Source organism: Rhinoderma darwinii, unplaced genomic scaffold (genome assembly GCF_050947455.1).
Source record: "Rhinoderma darwinii isolate aRhiDar2 unplaced genomic scaffold, aRhiDar2.hap1 Scaffold_4416, whole genome shotgun sequence".
Classification (NCBI taxonomy): Eukaryota; Metazoa; Chordata; class Amphibia; order Anura; family Rhinodermatidae; genus Rhinoderma; species Rhinoderma darwinii.
In genome coordinates this window covers 24,952-50,020 of record NW_027463880.1, presented here as the reverse complement: position 1 = coordinate 50,020, position 25,069 = coordinate 24,952, and the positions used below count along the sequence as shown (strand labels likewise).

At 47.7% G+C, this 25,069-nt stretch overlaps 17 non-coding genes across 17 annotated transcripts; all 17 read right to left on the bottom strand.

Annotated features, from left to right (window-relative positions):
* Positions 1–1,078: 1,078 nt before the first annotated feature.
* LOC142714253 (U2 spliceosomal RNA) lies at positions 1,079–1,269 on the bottom strand. Its single transcript, XR_012870439.1, has one exon. It is a non-coding gene; the product is annotated as a U2 spliceosomal RNA (small nuclear RNA).
* Positions 1,270–2,561: 1,292 nt separating this feature from the next.
* Positions 2,562–2,752, bottom strand: LOC142714251 (U2 spliceosomal RNA). Its single transcript, XR_012870438.1, has one exon. It is a non-coding gene; the product is annotated as a U2 spliceosomal RNA (small nuclear RNA).
* A 1,288-nt stretch (positions 2,753–4,040) lies between these two features.
* Positions 4,041–4,231, bottom strand: LOC142714250 (U2 spliceosomal RNA). Its single transcript, XR_012870437.1, has one exon. It is a non-coding gene; the product is annotated as a U2 spliceosomal RNA (small nuclear RNA).
* Positions 4,232–5,527: 1,296 nt separating this feature from the next.
* On the bottom strand, positions 5,528–5,718 carry LOC142714249 (U2 spliceosomal RNA). The gene has a single exon (XR_012870436.1). It is a non-coding gene; the product is annotated as a U2 spliceosomal RNA (small nuclear RNA).
* A 1,292-nt stretch (positions 5,719–7,010) lies between these two features.
* On the bottom strand, positions 7,011–7,201 carry LOC142714247 (U2 spliceosomal RNA). Its single transcript, XR_012870434.1, has one exon. It is a non-coding gene; the product is annotated as a U2 spliceosomal RNA (small nuclear RNA).
* A 1,285-nt stretch (positions 7,202–8,486) lies between these two features.
* On the bottom strand, positions 8,487–8,677 carry LOC142714246 (U2 spliceosomal RNA). Its single transcript, XR_012870433.1, has one exon. It is a non-coding gene; the product is annotated as a U2 spliceosomal RNA (small nuclear RNA).
* Positions 8,678–9,977: 1,300 nt separating this feature from the next.
* Positions 9,978–10,168, bottom strand: LOC142714217 (U2 spliceosomal RNA). Its single transcript, XR_012870408.1, has one exon. It is a non-coding gene; the product is annotated as a U2 spliceosomal RNA (small nuclear RNA).
* Positions 10,169–11,443: 1,275 nt separating this feature from the next.
* On the bottom strand, positions 11,444–11,634 carry LOC142714245 (U2 spliceosomal RNA). The gene has a single exon (XR_012870432.1). It is a non-coding gene; the product is annotated as a U2 spliceosomal RNA (small nuclear RNA).
* Positions 11,635–12,926: 1,292 nt separating this feature from the next.
* LOC142714244 (U2 spliceosomal RNA) lies at positions 12,927–13,117 on the bottom strand. The gene has a single exon (XR_012870431.1). It is a non-coding gene; the product is annotated as a U2 spliceosomal RNA (small nuclear RNA).
* A 1,293-nt stretch (positions 13,118–14,410) lies between these two features.
* On the bottom strand, positions 14,411–14,601 carry LOC142714243 (U2 spliceosomal RNA). Its single transcript, XR_012870430.1, has one exon. It is a non-coding gene; the product is annotated as a U2 spliceosomal RNA (small nuclear RNA).
* A 1,296-nt stretch (positions 14,602–15,897) lies between these two features.
* Positions 15,898–16,088, bottom strand: LOC142714242 (U2 spliceosomal RNA). The gene has a single exon (XR_012870429.1). It is a non-coding gene; the product is annotated as a U2 spliceosomal RNA (small nuclear RNA).
* Positions 16,089–17,384: 1,296 nt separating this feature from the next.
* On the bottom strand, positions 17,385–17,575 carry LOC142714240 (U2 spliceosomal RNA). The gene has a single exon (XR_012870428.1). It is a non-coding gene; the product is annotated as a U2 spliceosomal RNA (small nuclear RNA).
* A 1,296-nt stretch (positions 17,576–18,871) lies between these two features.
* On the bottom strand, positions 18,872–19,062 carry LOC142714239 (U2 spliceosomal RNA). Its single transcript, XR_012870427.1, has one exon. It is a non-coding gene; the product is annotated as a U2 spliceosomal RNA (small nuclear RNA).
* Positions 19,063–20,351: 1,289 nt separating this feature from the next.
* On the bottom strand, positions 20,352–20,542 carry LOC142714238 (U2 spliceosomal RNA). The gene has a single exon (XR_012870426.1). It is a non-coding gene; the product is annotated as a U2 spliceosomal RNA (small nuclear RNA).
* A 1,292-nt stretch (positions 20,543–21,834) lies between these two features.
* LOC142714237 (U2 spliceosomal RNA) lies at positions 21,835–22,025 on the bottom strand. The gene has a single exon (XR_012870425.1). It is a non-coding gene; the product is annotated as a U2 spliceosomal RNA (small nuclear RNA).
* A 1,288-nt stretch (positions 22,026–23,313) lies between these two features.
* Positions 23,314–23,504, bottom strand: LOC142714235 (U2 spliceosomal RNA). The gene has a single exon (XR_012870423.1). It is a non-coding gene; the product is annotated as a U2 spliceosomal RNA (small nuclear RNA).
* A 1,296-nt stretch (positions 23,505–24,800) lies between these two features.
* Positions 24,801–24,991, bottom strand: LOC142714234 (U2 spliceosomal RNA). The gene has a single exon (XR_012870422.1). It is a non-coding gene; the product is annotated as a U2 spliceosomal RNA (small nuclear RNA).
* Positions 24,992–25,069: the final 78 nt, after the last annotated feature.

The following is a 25,069-nucleotide window of genomic DNA, read 5'->3' as shown; positions in this document are numbered from 1 at the left end:
GAGGAATCTACATAAAAACGCCTTCCTGGCAACGCCCAAATGCCCTGCTGCCATGCAGATAAACACTGGCAGCGGCAGCAAGTGCATGCCCACAGCCACCCCTTGTTCCTTCACACCTTGTATCAGCTGTAATCCAGTCCAGTCCAGTGCTGCCTGCTGAGCAGCACTGACCAACACTGCCTGGGCCCAGGCTTTTATCTCTGAGGCCCCATTATGATGTCAGAAAGCTGGCTCTGGAATCCTGAGGGCTCCACTATGACACGTGCAAAGTTCCGTCTGAACTTTATATAAGACGGTGAGGCTCAGTCAGTCACTCAGTGTTGCCTGAGAGGGCAACACTGCAACAGCCGGCCGCCAGGCTGTCTTTTTTTTGCACAGCTAGTTGCCTCCAGGAGGCCACAAGAGGGAGACAAGGGACTGCAAATGGAAAATAGGCATCCACCAACTTTACAGACAACTTCTCCTTGCTCCTACAACCTCCATCCTTGCACAGTTTGTTATTCTTCTAGGTAACATAGTAACAAATCCAAATTGCTGCTCTCTTTGTAGGCAAGCAAGGCTTTGTTGCAACTGCAATTCTTACTTCTTCTTGAAATGTAGGGACGACAGTACATTCCATCACATCCATCTAGTGTACACAGGTAGGTCCATTGTGGCGGGCAGGCGAGCGGGCGGGCTGCTTTATTGGCTGTTTGCTGTTCCCCTACTCCACTCCACTATTTGACTGTTGTGCTGCATCAATCAATCAATCAATCAATCAATCAATCAATCAATCAGTGGCTGGCTCAGGTGCAGCTCTTTAACTTACCTAAAAGGGAGGGCGGAGAGAAGACAAGGAAGGTGAATGAGGTAGGTGTTCCAATGTGAAATGCCGGAAACACAGAAACACAGACGACACACAACAAGAGGTGGCAATCTATTCATTAATTGCATTTAATCAATGAGCTCATTATCACTCATGCATTGTCCAACAGGTGTTGAAATAATGGGATTAAAAGGGGAGATCCCTTCAGAAAGACAGAAACAATAGCAAAGACAAAAAACACTTTTGGAATCTGCTTTTAGTCAACACATAAGGAAAGGGTGCACCGGTCCTGGAAATACTGCAATACCAGGTCAATGCGTGGAGTGGACAGAGCAAGCTCTATTTCCATCTCCCTGTTCTAAAAATCCATTTAATATATGGTCCCCAGATAGGGGACGTATCAGATATTAAACTGATAAGAACAGATACTACACTTGATCTTAGCCAAAAGGCCGAGAAGCGATAACCCGAACGGGCCGCGCGTTGCCCGAGCCTGCCCGATACTGCTGTTCAGCCCTTGCAGCGATTCAGCCTACTTCTAGGCAATTCCATGGGGCCCTGCAGGCTCACACACTCACAGCTACACGGGAGGTGAATAAAGGCCGGAGAGGAAGCCAGACAGGATTTGCTTCTTTTGCTTGCACCACAATGCAGTGCTGAAAGAGGAGGAATCTACATAAAAACGCCTTCCTGGCAACGCCCAAATGCCCTGCTGCCATGCAGATAAACACTGGCAGCGGCAGCAAGTGCATGCCCACAGCCACCCCTTGTTCCTTCACACCTTGTATCAGCTGTAATCCAGTCCAGTCCAGTGCTGCCTGCTGAGCAGCACTGACCAACACTGCCTGGGCCCAGGCTTTTATCTCTGAGGCCCCATTATGATGTCAGAAAGCTGGCTCTGGAATCCTGAGGGCTCCACTATGACACGTGCAAAGTTCCGTCTGAACTTTATATAAGACGGTGAGGCTCAGTCAGTCACTCAGTGTTGCCTGAGAGGGCAACACTGCAACAGCCGGCCGCCAGGCTGTCTTTTTTTTGCACAGCTAGTTGCCTCCAGGAGGCCACAAGAGGGAGACAAGGGACTGCAAAATGGAAAATAGGCATCCACCAACTTTACAGACAACTTCTCCTTGCTCCTACAACCTCCATCCTTGCACAGTTTGTTATTCTTCTAGGTAACATAGTAACAAATCCAAATTGCTGCTCTCTTTGTAGGCAAGCAAGGCTTTGTTGCAACTGCAATTCTTACTTCTTCTTGAAATGTAGGGACGACAGTACATTCCATCACATCCATCTAGTGTACACAGGTAGGTCCATTGTGGCGGGCAGGCGAGCGGGCGGGCTGCTTTATTGGCTGTTTGCTGTTCCCCTACTCCACTCCACTATTTGACTGTTGTGCTGCATCAATCAATCAATCAATCAATCAATCAATCAATCAATCAATCAATCAATCAATCAGTGGCTGGCTCAGGTGCAGCTCTTTAACTTACCTAAAAGGGAGGGCGGAGAGAAGACAAGGAAGGTGAATGAGGTGTTCCAATGTGAAATGCCGGAAACACAGAAACACAGACGACACACAACAAGAGGTGGCAATCTATTCATTAATTGCATTTAATCAATGAGCTCATTATCACTCATGCATTGTCCAACAGGTGTTGAAATAATGGGATTAAAAGGGGAGATCCCTTCAGAAAGACAGAAACAATAGCAAAGACAAAAAACACTTTTGGAATCTGCTTTTAGTCAACACATAAGGAAAGGGTGCACCGGTCCTGGAAATACTGCAATACCAGGTCAATGCGTGGAGTGGACAGAGCAAGCTCTATTTCCATCTCCCTGTTCTAAAAATCCATTTAATATATGGTCCCCAGATAGGGGACGTATCAGATATTAAACTGATAAGAACAGATACTACACTTGATCTTAGCCAAAAGGCCGAGAAGCGATAACCCGAACGGGCCGCGCGTTGCCCGAGCCTGCCCGATACTGCTGTTCAGCCCTTGCAGCGATTCAGCCTACTTCTAGGCAATTCCATGGGGCCCTGCAGGCTCACACACTCACAGCTACACGGGAGGTGAATAAAGGCCGGAGAGGAAGCCAGACAGGATTTGCTTCTTTTGCTTGCACCACAATGCAGTGCTGAAAGAGGAGGAATCTACATAAAAACGCCTTCCTGGCAACGCCCAAATGCCCTGCTGCCATGCAGATAAACACTGGCAGCGGCAGCAAGTGCATGCCCACAGCCACCCCTTGTTCCTTCACACCTTGTATCAGCTGTAATCCAGTCCAGTCCAGTGCTGCCTGCTGAGCAGCACTGACCAACACTGCCTGGGCCCAGGCTTTTATCTCTGAGGCCCCATTATGATGTCAGAAAGCTGGCTCTGGAATCCTGAGGGCTCCACTATGACACGTGCAAAGTTCCGTCTGAACTTTATATAAGACGGTGAGGCTCAGTCAGTCACTCAGTGTTGCCTGAGAGGGCAACACTGCAACAGCCGGCCGCCAGGCTGTCTTTTTTTTGCACAGCTAGTTGCCTCCAGGAGGCCACAAGAGGGAGACAAGGGACTGCAAAATGGAAAATAGGCATCCACCAACTTTACAGACAACTTCTCCTTGCTCCTACAACCTCCATCCTTGCACAGTTTGTTATTCTTCTAGGTAACATAGTAACAAATCCAAATTGCTGCTCTCTTTGTAGGCAAGCAAGGCTTTGTTGCAACTGCAATTCTTACTTCTTCTTGAAATGTAGGGACGACAGTACATTCCATCACATCCATCTAGTGTACACAGGTAGGTCCATTGTGGCGGGCAGGCGAGCGGGCGGGCTGCTTTATTGGCTGTTTGCTGTTCCCCTACTCCACTCCACTATTTGACTGTTGTGCTGCATCAATCAATCAATCAATCAATCAATCAATCAATCAATCAATCAATCAATCAGTGGCTGGCTCAGGTGCAGCTCTTTAACTTACCTAAAAGGGAGGGCGGAGAGAAGACAAGGAAGGTGAATGAGGTGTTCCAATGTGAAATGCCGGAAACACAGAAACACAGACGACACACAACAAGAGGTGGCAATCTATTCATTAATTGCATTTAATCAATGAGCTCATTATCACTCATGCATTGTCCAACAGGTGTTGAAATAATGGGATTAAAAGGGGAGATCCCTTCAGAAAGACAGAAACAATAGCAAAGACAAAAAACACTTTTGGAATCTGCTTTTAGTCAACACATAAGGAAAGGGTGCACCGGTCCTGGAAATACTGCAATACCAGGTCAATGCGTGGAGTGGACAGAGCAAGCTCTATTTCCATCTCCCTGTTCTAAAAATCCATTTAATATATGGTCCCCAGATAGGGGACGTATCAGATATTAAACTGATAAGAACAGATACTACACTTGATCTTAGCCAAAAGGCCGAGAAGCGATAACCCGAACGGGCCGCGCGTTGCCCGAGCCTGCCCGATACTGCTGTTCAGCCCTTGCAGCGATTCAGCCTACTTCTAGGCAATTCCATGGGGCCCTGCAGGCTCACACACTCACAGCTACACGGGAGGTGAATAAAGGCCGGAGAGGAAGCCAGACAGGATTTGCTTCTTTTGCTTGCACCACAATGCAGTGCTGAAAGAGGAGGAATCTACATAAAAACGCCTTCCTGGCAACGCCCAAATGCCCTGCTGCCATGCAGATAAACACTGGCAGCGGCAGCAAGTGCATGCCCACAGCCACCCCTTGTTCCTTCACACCTTGTATCAGCTGTAATCCAGTCCAGTCCAGTGCTGCCTGCTGAGCAGCACTGACCAACACTGCCTGGGCCCAGGCTTTTATCTCTGAGGCCCCATTATGATGTCAGAAAGCTGGCTCTGGAATCCTGAGGGCTCCACTATGACACGTGCAAAGTTCCGTCTGAACTTTATATAAGACGGTGAGGCTCAGTCAGTCACTCAGTGTTGCCTGAGAGGGCAACACTGCAACAGCCGGCCGCCAGGCTGTCTTTTTTTTGCACAGCTAGTTGCCTCCAGGAGGCCACAAGAGGGAGACAAGGGACTGCAAAATGGAAAATAGGCATCCACCAACTTTACAGACAACTTCTCCTTGCTCCTACAACCTCCATCCTTGCACAGTTTGTTATTCTTCTAGGTAACATAGTAACAAATCCAAATTGCTGCTCTCTTTGTAGGCAAGCAAGGCTTTGTTGCAACTGCAATTCTTACTTCTTCTTGAAATGTAGGGACGACAGTACATTCCATCACATCCATCTAGTGTACACAGGTAGGTCCATTGTGGCGGGCAGGCGAGCGGGCGGGCTGCTTTATTGGCTGTTTGCTGTTCCCCTACTCCACTCCACTATTTGACTGTTGTGCTGCATCAATCAATCAATCAATCAATCAATCAATCAATCAATCAATCAATCAATCAATCAATCAGTGGCTGGCTCAGGTGCAGCTCTTTAACTTACCTAAAAGGGAGGGCGGAGAGAAGACAAGGAAGGTGAATGAGGTGTTCCAATGTGAAATGCCGGAAACACAGAAACACAGACGACACACAACAAGAGGTGGCAATCTATTCATTAATTGCATTTAATCAATGAGCTCATTATCACTCATGCATTGTCCAACAGGTGTTGAAATAATGGGATTAAAAGGGGAGATCCCTTCAGAAAGACAGAAACAATAGCAAAGACAAAAAACACTTTTGGAATCTGCTTTTAGTCAACACATAAGGAAAGGGTGCACCGGTCCTGGAAATACTGCAATACCAGGTCAATGCGTGGAGTGGACAGAGCAAGCTCTATTTCCATCTCCCTGTTCTAAAAATCCATTTAATATATGGTCCCCAGATAGGGGACGTATCAGATATTAAACTGATAAGAACAGATACTACACTTGATCTTAGCCAAAAGGCCGAGAAGCGATAACCCGAACGGGCCGCGCGTTGCCCGAGCCTGCCCGATACTGCTGTTCAGCCCTTGCAGCGATTCAGCCTACTTCTAGGCAATTCCATGGGGCCCTGCAGGCTCACACACTCACAGCTACACGGGAGGTGAATAAAGGCCGGAGAGGAAGCCAGACAGGATTTGCTTCTTTTGCTTGCACCACAATGCAGTGCTGAAAGAGGAGGAATCTACATAAAAACGCCTTCCTGGCAACGCCCAAATGCCCTGCTGCCATGCAGATAAACACTGGCAGCGGCAGCAAGTGCATGCCCACAGCCACCCCTTGTTCCTTCACACCTTGTATCAGCTGTAATCCAGTCCAGTCCAGTGCTGCCTGCTGAGCAGCACTGACCAACACTGCCTGGGCCCAGGCTTTTATCTCTGAGGCCCCATTATGATGTCAGAAAGCTGGCTCTGGAATCCTGAGGGCTCCACTATGACACGTGCAAAGTTCTGTCTGAACTTTATATAAGACGGTGAGGCTCAGTCAGTCACTCAGTGTTGCCTGAGAGGGCAACACTGCAACAGCCGGCCGCCAGGCTGTCTTTTTTTTGCACAGCTAGTTGCCTCCAGGAGGCCACAAGAGGGAGACAAGGGACTGCAAAATGGAAAATAGGCATCCACCAACTTTACAGACAACTTCTCCTTGCTCCTACAACCTCCATCCTTGCACAGTTTGTTATTCTTCTAGGTAACATAGTAACAAATCCAAATTGCTGCTCTCTTTGTAGGCAAGCAAGGCTTTGTTGCAACTGCAATTCTTACTTCTTCTTGAAATGTAGGGACGACAGTACATTCCATCACATCCATCTAGTGTACACAGGTAGGTCCATTGTGGCGGGCAGGCGAGCGGGCGGGCTGCTTTATTGGCTGTTTGCTGTTCCCCTACTCCACTCCACTATTTGACTGTTGTGCTGCATCAATCAATCAATCAATCAATCAATCAATCAATCAATCAATCAATCAATCAATCAGTGGCTGGCTCAGGTGCAGCTCTTTAACTTACCTAAAAGGGAGGGCGGAGAGAAGACAAGGAAGGTGAATGAGGTGTTCCAATGTGAAATGCCGGAAACACAGAAACACAGACGACACACAACAAGAGGTGGCAATCTATTCATTAATTGCATTTAATCAATGAGCTCATTATCACTCATGCATTGTCCAACAGGTGTTGAAATAATGGGATTAAAAGGGGAGATCCCTTCAGAAAGACAGAAACAATAGCAAAGACAAAAAACACTTTTGGAATCTGCTTTTAGTCAACACATAAGGAAAGGGTGCACCGGTCCTGGAAATACTGCAATACCAGGTCAATGCGTGGAGTGGACAGAGCAAGCTCTATTTCCATCTCCCTGTTCTAAAAATCCATTTAATATATGGTCCCCAGATAGGGGACGTATCAGATATTAAACTGATAAGAACAGATACTACACTTGATCTTAGCCAAAAGGCCGAGAAGCGATAACCCGAACGGGCCGCGCGTTGCCCGAGCCTGCCCGATACTGCTGTTCAGCCCTTGCAGCGATTCAGCCTACTTCTAGGCAATTCCATGGGGCCCTGCAGGCTCACACACTCACAGCTACACGGGAGGTGAATAAAGGCCGGAGAGGAAGCCAGACAGGATTTGCTTCTTTTGCTTGCACCACAATGCAGTGCTGAAAGAGGAGGAATCTACATAAAAACGCCTTCCTGGCAACGCCCAAATGCCCTGCTGCCATGCAGATAAACACTGGCAGCGGCAGCAAGTGCATGCCCACAGCCACCCCTTGTTCCTTCACACCTTGTATCAGCTGTAATCCAGTCCAGTCCAGTGCTGCCTGCTGAGCAGCACTGACCAACACTGCCTGGGCCCAGGCTTTTATCTCTGAGGCCCCATTATGATGTCAGAAAGCTGGCTCTGGAATCCTGAGGGCTCCACTATGACACGTGCAAAGTTCCGTCTGAACTTTATATAAGACGGTGAGGCTCAGTCAGTCACTCAGTGTTGCCTGAGAGGGCAACACTGCAACAGCCGGCCGCCAGGCTGTCTTTTTTTTGCACAGCTAGTTGCCTCCAGGAGGCCACAAGAGGGAGACAAGGGACTGCAAAATGGAAAATAGGCATCCACCAACTTTACAGACAACTTCTCCTTGCTCCTACAACCTCCATCCTTGCACAGTTTGTTATTCTTCTAGGTAACATAGTAACAAATCCAAATTGCTGCTCTCTTTGTAGGCAAGCAAGGCTTTGTTGCAACTGCAATTCTTACTTCTTCTTGAAATGTAGGGACGACAGTACATTCCATCACATCCATCTAGTGTACACAGGTAGGTCCATTGTGGCGGGCAGGCGAGCGGGCGGGCTGCTTTATTGGCTGTTTGCTGTTCCCCTACTCCACTCCACTATTTGACTGTTGTGCTGCATCAATCAATCAATCAATCAATCAATCAATCAATCAATCAATCAATCAAGTGGCTGGCTCAGGTGCAGCTCTTTAACTTACCTAAAAGGGAGGGCGGAGAGAAGACAAGGAAGGTGAATGAGGTGTTCCAATGTGAAATGCCGGAAACACAGAAACACAGACGACACACAACAAGAGGTGGCAATCTATTCATTAATTGCATTTAATCAATGAGCTCATTATCACTCATGCATTGTCCAACAGGTGTTGAAATAATGGGATTAAAAGGGGAGATCCCTTCAGAAAGACAGAAACAATAGCAAAGACAAAAAACACTTTTGGAATCTGCTTTTAGTCAACACATAAGGAAAGGGTGCACCGGTCCTGGAAATACTGCAATACCAGGTCAATGCGTGGAGTGGACAGAGCAAGCTCTATTTCCATCTCCCTGTTCTAAAAATCCATTTAATATATGGTCCCCAGATAGGGGACGTATCAGATATTAAACTGATAAGAACAGATACTACACTTGATCTTAGCCAAAAGGCCGAGAAGCGATAACCCGAACGGGCCGCGCGTTGCCCGAGCCTGCCCGATACTGCTGTTCAGCCCTTGCAGCGATTCAGCCTACTTCTAGGCAATTCCATGGGGCCCTGCAGGCTCACACACTCACAGCTACACGGGAGGTGAATAAAGGCCGGAGAGGAAGCCAGACAGGATTTGCTTCTTTTGCTTGCACCACAATGCAGTGCTGAAAGAGGAGGAATCTACATAAAAACGCCTTCCTGGCAACGCCCAAATGCCCTGCTGCCATGCAGATAAACACTGGCAGCGGCAGCAAGTGCATGCCCACAGCCACCCCTTGTTCCTTCACACCTTGTATCAGCTGTAATCCAGTCCAGTCCAGTGCTGCCTGCTGAGCAGCACTGACCAACACTGCCTGGGCCCAGGCTTTTATCTCTGAGGCCCCATTATGATGTCAGAAAGCTGGCTCTGGAATCCTGAGGGCTCCACTATGACACGTGCAAAGTTCCGTCTGAACTTTATATAAGACGGTGAGGCTCAGTCAGTCACTCAGTGTTGCCTGAGAGGGCAACACTGCAACAGCCGGCCGCCAGGCTGTCTTTTTTTTGCACAGCTAGTTGCCTCCAGGAGGCCACAAGAGGGAGACAAGGGACTGCAAAATGGAAAATAGGCATCCACCAACTTTACAGACAACTTCTCCTTGCTCCTACAACCTCCATCCTTGCACAGTTTGTTATTCTTCTAGGTAACATAGTAACAAATCCAAATTGCTGCTCTCTTTGTAGGCAAGCAAGGCTTTGTTGCAACTGCAATTCTTACTTCTTCTTGAAATGTAGGGACGACAGTACATTCCATCACATCCATCTAGTGTACACAGGTAGGTCCATTGTGCCATTGTGGCGGGCAGGCGAGCGGGCGGGCTGCTTTATTGGCTGTTTGCTGTTCCCCTACTCCACTCCACTATTTGACTGTTGTGCTGCATCAATCAATCAATCAATCAATCAATCAATCAATCAATCAATCAATCAATCAATCAGTGGCTGGCTCAGGTGCAGCTCTTTAACTTACCTAAAAGGGAGGGCGGAGAGAAGACAAGGAAGGTGAATGAGGTGTTCCAATGTGAAATGCCGGAAACACAGAAACACAGACGACACACAACAAGAGGTGGCAATCTATTCATTAATTGCATTTAATCAATGAGCTCATTATCACTCATGCATTGTCCAACAGGTGTTGAAATAATGGGATTAAAAGGGGAGATCCCTTCAGAAAGACAGAAACAATAGCAAAGACAAAAAACACTTTTGGAATCTGCTTTTAGTCAACACATAAGGAAAGGGTGCACCGGTCCTGGAAATACTGCAATACCAGGTCAATGCGTGGAGTGGACAGAGCAAGCTCTATTTCCATCTCCCTGTTCTAAAAATCCATTTAATATATGGTCCCCAGATAGGGGACGTATCAGATATTAAACTGATAAGAACAGATACTACACTTGATCTTAGCCAAAAGGCTGAGAAGCGATAACCCGAACGGGCCGCGCGTTGCCCGAGCCTGCCCGATACTGCTGTTCAGCCCTTGCAGCGATTCAGCCTACTTCTAGGCAATTCCATGGGGCCCTGCAGGCTCACACACTCACAGCTACACGGGAGGTGAATAAAGGCCGGAGAGGAAGCCAGACAGGATTTGCTTCTTTTGCTTGCACCACAATGCAGTGCTGAAAGAGGAGGAATCGACATAAAAACGCCTTCCTGGCAACGCCCAAATGCCCTGCTGCCATGCAGATAAACACTGGCAGCGGCAGCAAGTGCATGCCCACAGCCACCCCTTGTTCCTTCACACCTTGTATCAGCTGTAATCCAGTCCAGTGCTGCCTGCTGAGCAGCACTGACCAACACTGCCTGGGCCCAGGCTTTTATCTCTGAGGCCCCATTATGATGTCAGAAAGCTGGCTCTGGAATCCTGAGGGCTCCACTATGACACGTGCAAAGTTCCGTCTGAACTTTATATAAGACGGTGAGGCTCAGTCAGTCACTCAGTGTTGCCTGAGAGGGCAACACTGCAACAGCCGGCCGCCAGGCTGTCTTTTTTTTGCACAGCTAGTTGCCTCCAGGAGGCCACAAGAGGGAGACAAGGGACTGCAAAATGGAAAATAGGCATCCACCAACTTTACAGACAACTTCTCCTTGCTCCTACAACCTCCATCCTTGCACAGTTTGTTATTCTTCTAGGTAACATAGTAACAAATCCAAATTGCTGCTCTCTTTGTAGGCAAGCAAGGCTTTGTTGCAACTGCAATTCTTACTTCTTCTTGAAATGTAGGGACGACAGTACATTCCATCACATCCATCTAGTGTACACAGGTAGGTCCATTGTGGCGGGCAGGCGAGCGGGCGGGCTGCTTTATTGGCTGTTTGCTGTTCCCCTACTCCACTCCACTATTTGACTGTTGTGCTGCATCAATCAATCAATCAATCAATCAATCAATCAATCAATCAATCAGTGGCTGGCTCAGGTGCAGCTCTTTAACTTACCTAAAAGGGAGGGTGGAGAGAAGACAAGGAAGGTGAATGAGGTGTTCCAATGTGAAATGCCGGAAACACAGAAACACAGACGACACACAACAAGAGGTGGCAATCTATTCATTAATTGCATTTAATCAATGAGCTCATTATCACTCATGCATTGTCCAACAGGTGTTGAAATAATGGGATTAAAAGGGTAGATCCCTTCAGAAAGACAGAAACAATAGCAAAGACAAAAAACACTTTTGGAATCTGCTTTTAGTCAACACATAAGGAAAGGGTGCACCGGTCCTGGAAATACTGCAATACCAGGTCAATGCGTGGAGTGGACAGAGCAAGCTCTATTTCCATCTCCCTGTTCTAAAAATCCATTTAATATATGGTCCCCAGATAGGGGACGTATCAGATATTAAACTGATAAGAACAGATACTACACTTGATCTTAGCCAAAAGGCCGAGAAGCGATAACCCGAACGGGCCGCGCGTTGCCCGAGCCTGCCCGATACTGCTGTTCAGCCCTTGCAGCGATTCAGCCTACTTCTAGGCAATTCCATGGGGCCCTGCAGGCTCACACACTCACAGCTACACGGGAGGTGAATAAAGGCCGGAGAGGAAGCCAGACAGGATTTGCTTCTTTTGCTTGCACCACAATGCAGTGCTGAAAGAGGAGGAATCTACATAAAAACGCCTTCCTGGCAACGCCCAAATGCCCTGCTGCCATGCAGATAAACACTGGCAGCGGCAGCAAGTGCATGCCCACAGCCACCCCTTGTTCCTTCACACCTTGTATCAGCTGTAATCCAGTCCAGTCCAGTGCTGCCTGCTGAGCAGCACTGACCAACACTGCCTGGGCCCAGGCTTTTATCTCTGAGGCCCCATTATGATGTCAGAAAGCTGGCTCTAGAATCCTGAGGGCTCCACTATGACACGTGCAAAGTTCCGTCTGAACTTTATATAAGACGGTGAGGCTCAGTCAGTCACTCAGTGTTGCCTGAGAGGGCAACACTGCAACAGCCGGCCGCCAGGCTGTCTTTTTTTTGCACAGCTAGTTGCCTCCAGGAGGCCACAAGAGGGAGACAAGGGACTGCAAAATGGAAAATAGGCATCCACCAACTTTACAGACAACTTCTCCTTGCTCCTACAACCTCCATCCTTGCACAGTTTGTTATTCTTCTAGGTAACATAGTAACAAATCCAAATTGCTGCTCTCTTTGTAGGCAAGCAAGGCTTTGTTGCAACTGCAATTCTTACTTCTTCTTGAAATGTAGGGACGACAGTACATTCCATCACATCCATCTAGTGTACACAGGTAGGTCCATTGTGGCGGGCAGGCGAGCGGGCGGGCTGCTTTATTGGCTGTTTGCTGTTCCCCTACTCCACTCCACTATTTGACTGTTGTGCTGCATCAATCAATCAATCAATCAATCAATCAATCAATCAATCAATCAATCAATCAATCAGTGGCTGGCTCAGGTGCAGCTCTTTAACTTACCTAAAAGGGAGGGCGGAGAGAAGACAAGGAAGGTGAATGAGGTGTTCCAATGTGAAATGCCGGAAACACAGAAACACAGACGACACACAACAAGAGGTGGCAATCTATTCATTAATTGCATTTAATCAATGAGCTCATTATCACTCATGCATTGTCCAACAGGTGTTGAAATAATGGGATTAAAAGGGGAGATCCCTTCAGAAAGACAGAAACAATAGCAAAGACAAAAAACACTTTTGGAATCTGCTTTTAGTCAACACATAAGGAAAGGGTGCACCGGTCCTGGAAATACTGCAATACCAGGTCAATGCGTGGAGTGGACAGAGCAAGCTCTATTTCCATCTCCCTGTTCTAAAAATCCATTTAATATATGGTCCCCAGATAGGGGACGTATCAGATATTAAACTGATAAGAACAGATACTACACTTGATCTTAGCCAAAAGGCCGAGAAGCGATAACCCGAACGGGCCGCGCGTTGCCCGAGCCTGCCCGATACTGCTGTTCAGCCCTTGCAGCGATTCAGCCTACTTCTAGGCAATTCCATGGGGCCCTGCAGGCTCACACACTCACAGCTACACGGGAGGTGAATAAAGGCCGGAGAGGAAGCCAGACAGGATTTGCTTCTTTTGCTTGCACCACAATGCAGTGCTGAAAGAGGAGGAATCTACATAAAAACGCCTTCCTGGCAACGCCCAAATGCCCTGCTGCCATGCAGATAAACACTGGCAGCGGCAGCAAGTGCATGCCCACAGCCACCCCTTGTTCCTTCACACCTTGTATCAGCTGTAATCCAGTCCAGTCCAGTGCTGCCTGCTGAGCAGCACTGACCAACACTGCCTGGGCCCAGGCTTTTATCTCTGAGGCCCCATTATGATGTCAGAAAGCTGGCTCTGGAATCCTGAGGGCTCCACTATGACACGTGCAAAGTTCCGTCTGAACTTTATATAAGACGGTGAGGCTCAGTCAGTCACTCAGTGTTGCCTGAGAGGGCAACACTGCAACAGCCGGCCGCCAGGCTGTCTTTTTTTTGCACAGCTAGTTGCCTCCAGGAGGCCACAAGAGGGAGACAAGGGACTGCAAAATGGAAAATAGGCATCCACCAACTTTACAGACAACTTCTCCTTGCTCCTACAACCTCCATCCTTGCACAGTTTGTTATTCTTCTAGGTAACATAGTAACAAATCCAAATTGCTGCTCTCTTTGTAGGCAAGCAAGGCTTTGTTGCAACTGCAATTCTTACTTCTTCTTGAAATGTAGGGACGACAGTACATTCCATCACATCCATCTAGTGTACACAGGTAGGTCCATTGTGGCGGGCAGGCGAGCGGGCGGGCTGCTTTATTGGCTGTTTGCTGTTCCCCTACTCCACTCCACTATTTGACTGTTGTGCTGCAATCAATCAATCAATCAATCAATCAATCAATCAATCAATCAATCAATCAATCAATCAGTGGCTGGCTCAGGTGCAGCTCTTTAACTTACCTAAAAGGGAGGGCGGAGAGAAGACAAGGAAGGTGAATGAGGTGTTCCAATGTGAAATGCCGGAAACACAGAAACACAGACGACACACAACAAGAGGTGGCAATCTATTCATTAATTGCATTTAATCAATGAGCTCATTATCACTCATGCATTGTCCAACAGGTGTTGAAATAATGGGATTAAAAGGGGAGATCCCTTCAGAAAGACAGAAACAATAGCAAAGACAAAAAACACTTTTGGAATCTGCTTTTAGTCAACACATAAGGAAAGGGTGCACCGGTCCTGGAAATACTGCAATACCAGGTCAATGCGTGGAGTGGACAGAGCAAGCTCTATTTCCATCTCCCTGTTCTAAAAATCCATTTAATATATGGTCCCCAGATAGGGGACGTATCAGATATTAAACTGATAAGAACAGATACTACACTTGATCTTAGCCAAAAGGCCGAGAAGCGATAACCCGAACGGGCCGCGCGTTGCCCGAGCCTGCCCGATACTGCTGTTCAGCCCTTGCAGCGATTCAGCCTACTTCTAGGCAATTCCATGGGGCCCTGCAGGCTCACACACTCACAGCTACACGGGAGGTGAATAAAGGCCGGAGAGGAAGCCAGACAGGATTTGCTTCTTTTGCTTGCACCACAATGCAGTGCTGAAAGAGGAGGAATCTACATAAAAACGCCTTCCTGGCAACGCCCAAATGCCCTGCTGCCATGCAGATAAACACTGGCAGCGGCAGCAAGTGCATGCCCACAGCCACCCCTTGTTCCTTCACACCTTGTATCAGCTGTAATCCAGTCCAGTCCAGTGCTGCCTGCTGAGCAGCACTGACCAACACTGCCTGGGCCCAGGCTTTTATCTCTGAGGCCCCATTATGATGTCAGAAAGCTGGCTCTGGAATCCTGAGGGCTCCACTATGACACGTGCAAAGTTCCGTCTGAACTTTATATAAGACGGTGAGGCTCAGTCAGTCACTCAGTGTTGCCTGAGAGGGCAACACTGCAACAGCCGGCCGCCAGGCTGTCTTTTTTTTGCACAGCTAGTTGCCTCCAGGAGGCCACAAGAGGGAGACAAGGGACTGCAAAATGGAAAATAGGCATCCACCAACTTTACAGACAACTTCTCCTTGCTCCTACAACCTCCATCCTTGCACAGTTTGTTATTCTTCTAGGTAACATAGTAACAAATCCAAATTGCTGCTCTCTTTGTAGGCAAGCAAGGCTTTGTTGCAACTGCAATTCTTACTTCTTCTTGAAATGTAGGGACGACAGTACATTCCATCACATCCATCTAGTGTACACAGGTAGGTCCATTGTGGCGGGCAGGCGAGCGGGCGGGCTGCTTTATTGGCTGTTTGCTGTTCCCCTACTCCACTCCACTATTTGACTGTTGTGCTGCATCAATCAATCAATCAATCAATCAATCAATCAATCAATCAATCAATCAATCAATCAATCAGTGGCTGGCTCAGGTGCAGCTCTTTAACTTACCTAAAAGGGAGGGCGGAGAGAAGACAAGGAAGGTGAATGAGGTGTTCCAATGTGAAATGCCGGAAACACAGAAACACAGACGACACACAACAAGAGGTGGCAATCTATTCATTAATTGCATTTAATCAATGAGCTCATTATCACTCATGCATTGTCCAACAGGTGTTGAAATAATGGGATTAAAAGGGGAGATCCCTTCAGAAAGACAGAAACAATAGCAAAGACAAAAAACACTTTTGGAATCTGCTTTTAGTCAACACATAAGGAAAGGGTGCACCGGTCCTGGAAATACTGCAATACCAGGTCAATGCGTGGAGTGGACAGAGCAAGCTCTATTTCCATCTCCCTGTTCTAAAAATCCATTTAATATATGGTCCCCAGATAGGGGACGTATCAGATATTAAACTGATAAGAACAGATACTACACTTGATCTTAGCCAAAAGGCCGAGAAGCGATAACCCGAACGGGCCGCGCGTTGCCCGAGCCTGCCCGATACTGCTGTTCAGCCCTTGCAGCGATTCAGCCTACTTCTAGGCAATTCCATGGGGCCCTGCAGGCTCACACACTCACAGCTACACGGGAGGTGAATAAAGGCCGGAGAGGAAGCCAGACAGGATTTGCTTCTTTTGCTTGCACCACAATGCAGTGCTGAAAGAGGAGGAATCTACATAAAAACGCCTTCCTGGCAACGCCCAAATGCCCTGCTGCCATGCAGATAAACACTGGCAGCGGCAGCAAGTGCATGCCCACAGCCACCCCTTGTTCCTTCACACCTTGTATCAGCTGTAATCCAGTCCAGTCCAGTGCTGCCTGCTGAGCAGCACTGACCAACACTGCCTGGGCCCAGGCTTTTATCTCTGAGGCCCCATTATGATGTCAGAAAGCTGGCTCTGGAATCCTGAGGGCTCCACTATGACACGTGCAAAGTTCCGTCTGAACTTTATATAAGACGGTGAGGCTCAGTCAGTCACTCAGTGTTGCCTGAGAGGGCAACACTGCAACAGCCGGCCGCCAGGCTGTCTTTTTTTTGCACAGCTAGTTGCCTCCAGGAGGCCACAAGAGGGAGACAAGGGACTGCAAAATGGAAAATAGGCATCCACCAACTTTACAGACAACTTCTCCTTGCTCCTACAACCTCCATCCTTGCACAGTTTGTTATTCTTCTAGGTAACATAGTAACAAATCCAAATTGCTGCTCTCTTTGTAGGCAAGCAAGGCTTTGTTGCAACTGCAATTCTTACTTCTTCTTGAAATGTAGGGACGACAGTACATTCCATCACATCCATCTAGTGTACACAGGTAGGTCCATTGTGGCGGGCAGGCGAGCGGGCGGGCTGCTTTATTGGCTGTTTGCTGTTCCCCTACTCCACTCCACTATTTGACTGTTGTGCTGCATCAATCAATCAATCAATCAATCAATCAATCAATCAATCAATCAATCAATCAATCAATCAGTGGCTGGCTCAGGTGCAGCTCTTTAACTTACCTAAAAGGGAGGGCGGAGAGAAGACAAGGAAGGTGAATGAGGTGTTCCAATGTGAAATGCCGGAAACACAGAAACACAGACGACACACAACAAGAGGTGGCAATCTATTCATTAATTGCATTTAATCAATGAGCTCATTATCACTCATGCATTGTCCAACAGGTGTTGAAATAATGGGATTAAAAGGGGAGATCCCTTCAGAAAGACAGAAACAATAGCAAAGACAAAAAACACTTTTGGAATCTGCTTTTAGTCAACACATAAGGAAAGGGTGCACCGGTCCTGGAAATACTGCAATACCAGGTCAATGCGTGGAGTGGACAGAGCAAGCTCTATTTCCATCTCCCTGTTCTAAAAATCCATTTAATATATGGTCCCCAGATAGGGGACGTATCAGATATTAAACTGATAAGAACAGATACTACACTTGATCTTAGCCAAAAGGCCGAGAAGCGATAACCCGAACGGGCCGCGCGTTGCCCGAGCCTGCCCGATACTGCTGTTCAGCCCTTGCAGCGATTCAGCCTACTTCTAGGCAATTCCATGGGGCCCTGCAGGCTCACACACTCACAGCTACACGGGAGGTGAATAAAGGCCGGAGAGGAAGCCAGACAGGATTTGCTTCTTTTGCTTGCACCACAATGCAGTGCTGAAAGAGGAGGAATCTACATAAAAACGCCTTCCTGGCAACGCCCAAATGCCCTGCTGCCATGCAGATAAACACTGGCAGCGGCAGCAAGTGCATGCCCACAGCCACCCCTTGTTCCTTCACACCTTGTATCAGCTGTAATCCAGTCCAGTCCAGTGCTGCCTGCTGAGCAGCACTGACCAACACTGCCTGGGCCCAGGCTTTTATCTCTGAGGCCCCATTATGATGTCAGAAAGCTGGCTCTGGAATCCTGAGGGCTCCACTATGACACGTGCAAAGTTCCGTCTGAACTTTATATAAGACGGTGAGGCTCAGTCAGTCACTCAGTGTTGCCTGAGAGGGCAACACTGCAACAGCCGGCCGCCAGGCTGTCTTTTTTTTGCACAGCTAGTTGCCTCCAGGAGGCCACAAGAGGGAGACAAGGGACTGCAAAATGGAAAATAGGCATCCACCAACTTTACAGACAACTTCTCCTTGCTCCTACAACCTCCATCCTTGCACAGTTTGTTATTCTTCTAGGTAACATAGTAACAAATCCAAATTGCTGCTCTCTTTGTAGGCAAGCAAGGCTTTGTTGCAACTGCAATTCTTACTTCTTCTTGAAATGTAGGGACGACAGTACATTCCATCACATCCATCTAGTGTACACAGGTAGGTCCATTGTGGCGGGCAGGCGAGCGGGCGGGCTGCTTTATTGGCTGTTTGCTGTTCCCCTACTCCACTCCACTATTTGACTGTTGTGCTGCATCAATCAATCAATCAATCAATCAATCAATCAATCAATCAATCAATCAATCAATCAATCAGTGGCTGGCTCAGGTGCAGCTCTTTAACTTACCTAAAAGGGAGGGTGGAGAGAAGACAAGGAAGGTGAATGAGGTGTTCCAATGTGAAATGCCGGAAACACAGAAACACAGACGACACACAACAAGAGGTGGCAATCTATTCATTAATTGCATTTAATCAATGAGCTCATTATCACTCATGCATTGTCCAACAGGTGTTGAAATAATGGGATTAAAAGGGGAGATCCCTTCAGAAAGACAGAAACAATAGCAAAGACAAAAAACACTTTTGGAATCTGCTTTTAGTCAACACATAAGGAAAGGGTGCACCGGTCCTGGAAATACTGCAATACCAGGTCAATGCGTGGAGTGGACAGAGCAAGCTCTATTTCCATCTCCCTGTTCTAAAAATCCATTTAATATATGGTCCCCAGATAGGGGACGTATCAGATATTAAACTGATAAGAACAGATACTACACTTGATCTTAGCCAAAAGGCCGAGAAGCGATAACCCGAACGGGCCGCGCGTTGCCCGAGCCTGCCCGATACTGCTGTTCAGCCCTTGCAGCGATTCAGCCTACTTCTAGGCAATTCCATGGGGCCCTGCAGGCTCACACACTCACAGCTACACGGGAGGTGAATAAAGGCCGGAGAGGAAGCCAGACAGGATTTGCTTCTTTTGCTTGCACCACAATGCAGTGCTGAAAGAGGAGGAATCTACATAAAAACGCCTTCCTGGCAACGCCCAAATGCCCTGCTGCCATGCAGATAAACACTGGCAGCGGCAGCAAGTGCATGCCCACAGCCACCCCTTGTTCCTTCACACCTTGTATCAGCTGTAATCCAGTCCAGTCCAGTGCTGCCTGCTGAGCAGCACTGACCAACACTGCCTGGGCCCAGGCTTTTATCTCTGAGGCCCCATTATGATGTCAGAAAGCTGGCTCTGGAATCCTGAGGGCTCCACTATGACACGTGCAAAGTTCCGTCTGAACTTTATATAAGACGGTGAGGCTCAGTCAGTCACTCAGTGTTGCCTGAGAGGGCAACACTGCAACAGCCGGCCGCCAGGCTGTCTTTTTTTTGCACAGCTAGTTGCCTCCAGGAGGCCACAAGAGGGAGACAAGGGACTGCAAAATGGAAAATAGGCATCCACCAACTTTACAGACAACTTCTCCTTGCTCCTACAACCTCCATCCTTGCACAGTTTGTTATTCTTCTAGGTAACATAGTAACAAATCCAAATTGCTGCTCTCTTTGTAGGCAAGCAAGGCTTTGTTGCAACTGCAATTCTTACTTCTTCTTGAAATGTAGGGACGACAGTACATTCCATCACATCCATCTAGTGTACACAGGTAGGTCCATTGTGGCGGGCAGGCGAGCGGGCGGGCTGCTTTATTGGCTGTTTGCTGTTCCCCTACTCCACTCCACTATTTGACTGTTGTGCTGCATCAATCAATCAATCAATCAATCAATCAATCAATCAATCAATCAATCAATCAAGTGGCTGGCTCAGGTGCAGCTCTTTAACTTACCTAAAAGGGAGGGCGGAGAGAAGACAAGGAAGGTGAATGAGGTGTTCCAATGTGAAATGCCGGAAACACAGAAACACAGACGACACACAACAAGAGGTGGCAATCTATTCATTAATTGCATTTAATCAATGAGCTCATTATCACTCATGCATTGTCCAACAGGTGTTGAAATAATGGGATTAAAAGGGGAGATCCCTTCAGAAAGACAGAAACAATAGCAAAGACAAAAAACACTTTTGGAATCTGCTTTTAGTCAACACATAAGGAAAGGGTGCACCGGTCCTGGAAATACTGCAATACCAGGTCAATGCGTGGAGTGGACAGAGCAAGCTCTATTTCCATCTCCCTGTTCTAAAAATCCATTTAATATATGGTCCCCAGATAGGGGACGTATCAGATATTAAACTGATAAGAACAGATACTACACTTGATCTTAGCCAAAAGGCCGAGAAGCGATAACCCGAACGGGCCGCGCGTTGCCCGAGCCTGCCCGATACTGCTGTTCAGCCCTTGCAGCGATTCAGCCTACTTCTAGGCAATTCCATGGGGCCCTGCAGGCTCACACACTCACAGCTACACGGGAGGTGAATAAAGGCCGGAGAGGAAGCCAGACAGGATTTGCTTCTTTTGCTTGCACCACAATGCAGTGCTGAAAGAGGAGGAATCTACATAAAAACGCCTTCCTGGCAACGCCCAAATGCCCTGCTGCCATGCAGATAAACACTGGCAGCGGCAGCAAGTGCATGCCCACAGCCACCCCTTGTTCCTTCACACCTTGTATCAGCTGTAATCCAGTCCAGTCCAGTGCTGCCTGCTGAGCAGCACTGACCAACACTGCCTGGGCCCAGGCTTTTATCTCTGAGGCCCCATTATGATGTCAGAAAGCTGGCTCTGGAATCCTGAGGGCTCCACTATGACACGTGCAAAGTTCCGTCTGAACTTTATATAAGACGGTGAGGCTCAGTCAGTCACTCAGTGTTGCCTGAGAGGGCAACACTGCAACAGCCGGCCGCCAGGCTGTCTTTTTTTTGCACAGCTAGTTGCCTCCAGGAGGCCACAAGAGGGAGACAAGGGACTGCAAAATGGAAAATAGGCATCCACCAACTTTACAGACAACTTCTCCTTGCTCCTACAACCTCCATCCTTGCACAGTTTGTTATTCTTCTAGGTAACATAGTAACAAATCCAAATTGCTGCTCTCTTTGTAGGCAAGCAAGGCTTTGTTGCAACTGCAATTCTTACTTCTTCTTGAAATGTAGGGACGACAGTACATTCCATCACATCCATCTAGTGTACACAGGTAGGTCCATTGTGGCGGGCAGGCGAGCGGGCGGGCTGCTTTATTGGCTGTTTGCTGTTCCCCTACTCCACTCCACTATTTGACTGTTGTGCTGCATCAATCAATCAATCAATCAATCAATCAATCAATCAATCAATCAATCAATCAATCAGTGGCTGGCTCAGGTGCAGCTCTTTAACTTACCTAAAAGGGAGGGCGGAGAGAAGACAAGGAAGGTGAATGAGGTGTTCCAATGTGAAATGCCGGAAACACAGAAACACAGACGACACACAACAAGAGGTGGCAATCTATTCATTAATTGCATTTAATCAATGAGCTCATTATCACTCATGCATTGTCCAACAGGTGTTGAAATAATGGGATTAAAAGGGGAGATCCCTTCAGAAAGACAGAAACAATAGCAAAGACAAAAAACACTTTTGGAATCTGCTTTTAGTCAACACATAAGGAAAGGGTGCACCGGTCCTGGAAATACTGCAATACCAGGTCAATGCGTGGAGTGGACAGAGCAAGCTCTATTTCCATCTCCCTGTTCTAAAAATCCATTTAATATATGGTCCCCAGATAGGGGACGTATCAGATATTAAACTGATAAGAACAGATACTACACTTGATCTTAGCCAAAAGGCCGAGAAGCGATAACCCGAACGGGCCGCGCGTTGCCCGAGCCTGCCCGATACTGCTGTTCAGCCCTTGCAGCGATTCAGCCTACTTCTAGGCAATTCCATGGGGCCCTGCAGGCTCACACACTCACAGCTACACGGGAGGTGAATAAAGGCCGGAGAGGAAGCCAGACAGGATTTGCTTCTTTTGCTTGCACCACAATGCAGTGCTGAAAGAGGAGGAATCTACATAAAAACGCCTTCCTGGCAACGCCCAAATGCCCTGCTGCCATGCAGATAAACACTGGCAGCGGCAGCAAGTGCATGCCCACAGCCACCCCTTGTTCCTTCACACCTTGTATCAGCTGTAATCCAGTCCAGTCCAGTGCTGCCTGCTGAGCAGCACTGACCAACACTGCCTGGGCCCAGGCTTTTATCTCTGAGGCCCCATTATGATGTCAGAAAGCTGGCTCTGGAATCCTGAGGGCTCCACTATGACACGTGCAAAGTTCCGTCTGAACTTTATATAAGACGGTGAGGCTCAGTCAGTCACTCAGTGTTGCCTGAGAGGGCAACACTGCAACAGCCGGCCGCTAGGCTGTCTTTTTTTTGCACAGCTAGTTGCCTCCAGGAGGCCACAAGAGGGAGACAAGGGACTGCAAAATGGAAAATAGGCATCCACCAACTTTACAGACAACTTCTCCTTGCTCCTACAACCTCCATCCTTGCACAGTTTGTTATTCTTCTAGGTAACATAGTAACAAATCCAAATTGCTGCTCTCTTTGTAGGCAAGCAAGGCTTTGTTGCAACTGCAATTCTTACTTCTTCTTGAAATGTAGGGACGACAGTACATTCCATCACATCCATCTAGTGTACACAGGTAGGTCCATTGTGGCGGGCAGGCGAGCGGGCGGGCTGCTTTATTGGCTGTTTGCTGTTCCCCTACTCCACTCCACTATTTGACTGTTGTGCTGCATCAATCAATCAATCAATCAATCAATCAATCAATCAATCAATCAATCAATCAGTGGCTGGCTCAGGTGCAGCTCTTTAACTTACCTAAAAGGGAGGGCGGAGAGAAGACAAGGAAGGTGAATGAGGTGTTCCAATGTGAAATGCCGGAAACACAGAAACACAGACGACACACAACAAGAGGTGGCAATCTATTCATTAATTGCATTTAATCAATGAGCTCATTATCACTCATGCATTGTCCAACAGGTGTTGAAATAATGGGATTAAAAGGGGAGATCCCTTCAGAAAGACAGAAACAATAGCAAAGACAAAAAACACTTTTGGAATCTGCTTTTAGTCAACACATAAGGAAAGGGTGCACCGGTCCTGGAAATACTGCAATACCAGGTCAATGCGTGGAGTGGACAGAGCAAGCTCTATTTCCATCTCCCTGTTCTAAAAATCCATTTAATATATGGTCCCCAGATAGGGGACGTATCAGATATTAAACTGATAAGAACAGATACTACACTTGATCTTAGCCAAAAGGCCGAGAAGCGATAACCCGAACGGGCCGCGCGTTGCCCGAGCCTGCCCGATACTGCTGTTCAGCCCTTGCAGCGATTCAGCCTACTTCTAGGCAATTCCATGGGGCCCTGCAGGCTCACACACTCACAGCTACACGGGAGGTGAATAAAGGCCGGAGAGGAAGCCAGACAGGATTTGCTTCTTTTGCTTGCACCACAATGCAGTGCTGAAAGAGGAGGAATCTACATAAAAACGCCTTCCTGGCAACGCCCAAATGCCCTGCTGCCATGCAGATAAACACTGGCAGCGGCAGCAAGTGCATGCCCACAGCCACCCCTTGTTCCTTCACACCTTGTATCAGCTGTAATCCAGTCCAGTCCAGTGCTGCCTGCTGAGCAGCACTGACCAACACTGCCTGGGCCCAGGCTTTTATCTCTGAGGCCCCATTATGATGTCAGAAAGCTGGCTCTGGAATCCTGAGGGCTCCACTATGACACGTGCAAAGTTCCGTCTGAACTTTATATAAGACGGTGAGGCTCAGTCAGTCACTCAGTGTTGCCTGAGAGGGCAACACTGCAACAGCCGGCCGCCAGGCTGTCTTTTTTTTGCACAGCTAGTTGCCTCCAGGAGGCCACAAGAGGGAGACAAGGGACTGCAAAATGGAAAATAGGCATCCACCAACTTTACAGACAACTTCTCCTTGCTCCTACAACCTCCATCCTTGCACAGTTTGTTATTCTTCTAGGTAACATAGTAACAAATCCAAATTGCTGCTCTCTTTGTAGGCAAGCAAGGCTTTGTTGCAACTGCAATTCTTACTTCTTCTTGAAATGTAGGGACGACAGTACATTCCATCACATCCATCTAGTGTACACAGGTAGGTCCATTGTGGCGGGCAGGCGAGCGGGCGGGCTGCTTTATTGGCTGTTTGCTGTTCCCCTACTCCACTCCACTATTTGACTGTTGTGCTGCATCAATCAATCAATCAATCAATCAATCAATCAATCAATCAATCAATCAATCAATCAATCAGTGGCTGGCTCAGGTGCAGCTCTTTAACTTACCTAAAAGGGAGGGCGGAGAGAAGACAAGGAAGGTGAATGAGGTGTTCCAATGTGAAATGCCGGAAACACAGAAACACAGACGACACACAACAAGAGGTGGCAATCTATTCATTAATTGCATTTAATCAATGAGCTCATTATCACTCATGCATTGTCCAACAGGTGTTGAAATAATGGGATTAAAAGGGGAGATCCCTTCAGAAAGACAGAAACAATAGCAAAGACAAAAAACACTTTTGGAATCTGCTTTTAGTCAACACATAAGGAAAGGGTGCACCGGTCCTGGAAATACTGCAATACCAGGTCAATGCGTGGAGTGGACAGAGCAAGCTCTATTTCCATCTCCCTGTTCTAAAAATCCATTTAATATATGGTCCCCAGATAGGGGACGTATCAGATATTAAACTGATAAGAACAGATACTACACTTGATCTTAGCCAAAAGGCCGAGAAGCGATAACCCGAACGGGCCGCGCGTTGCCCGAGCCTGCCCGATACTGCTGTTCAGCCCTTGCAGCGATTCAGCCTACTTCTAG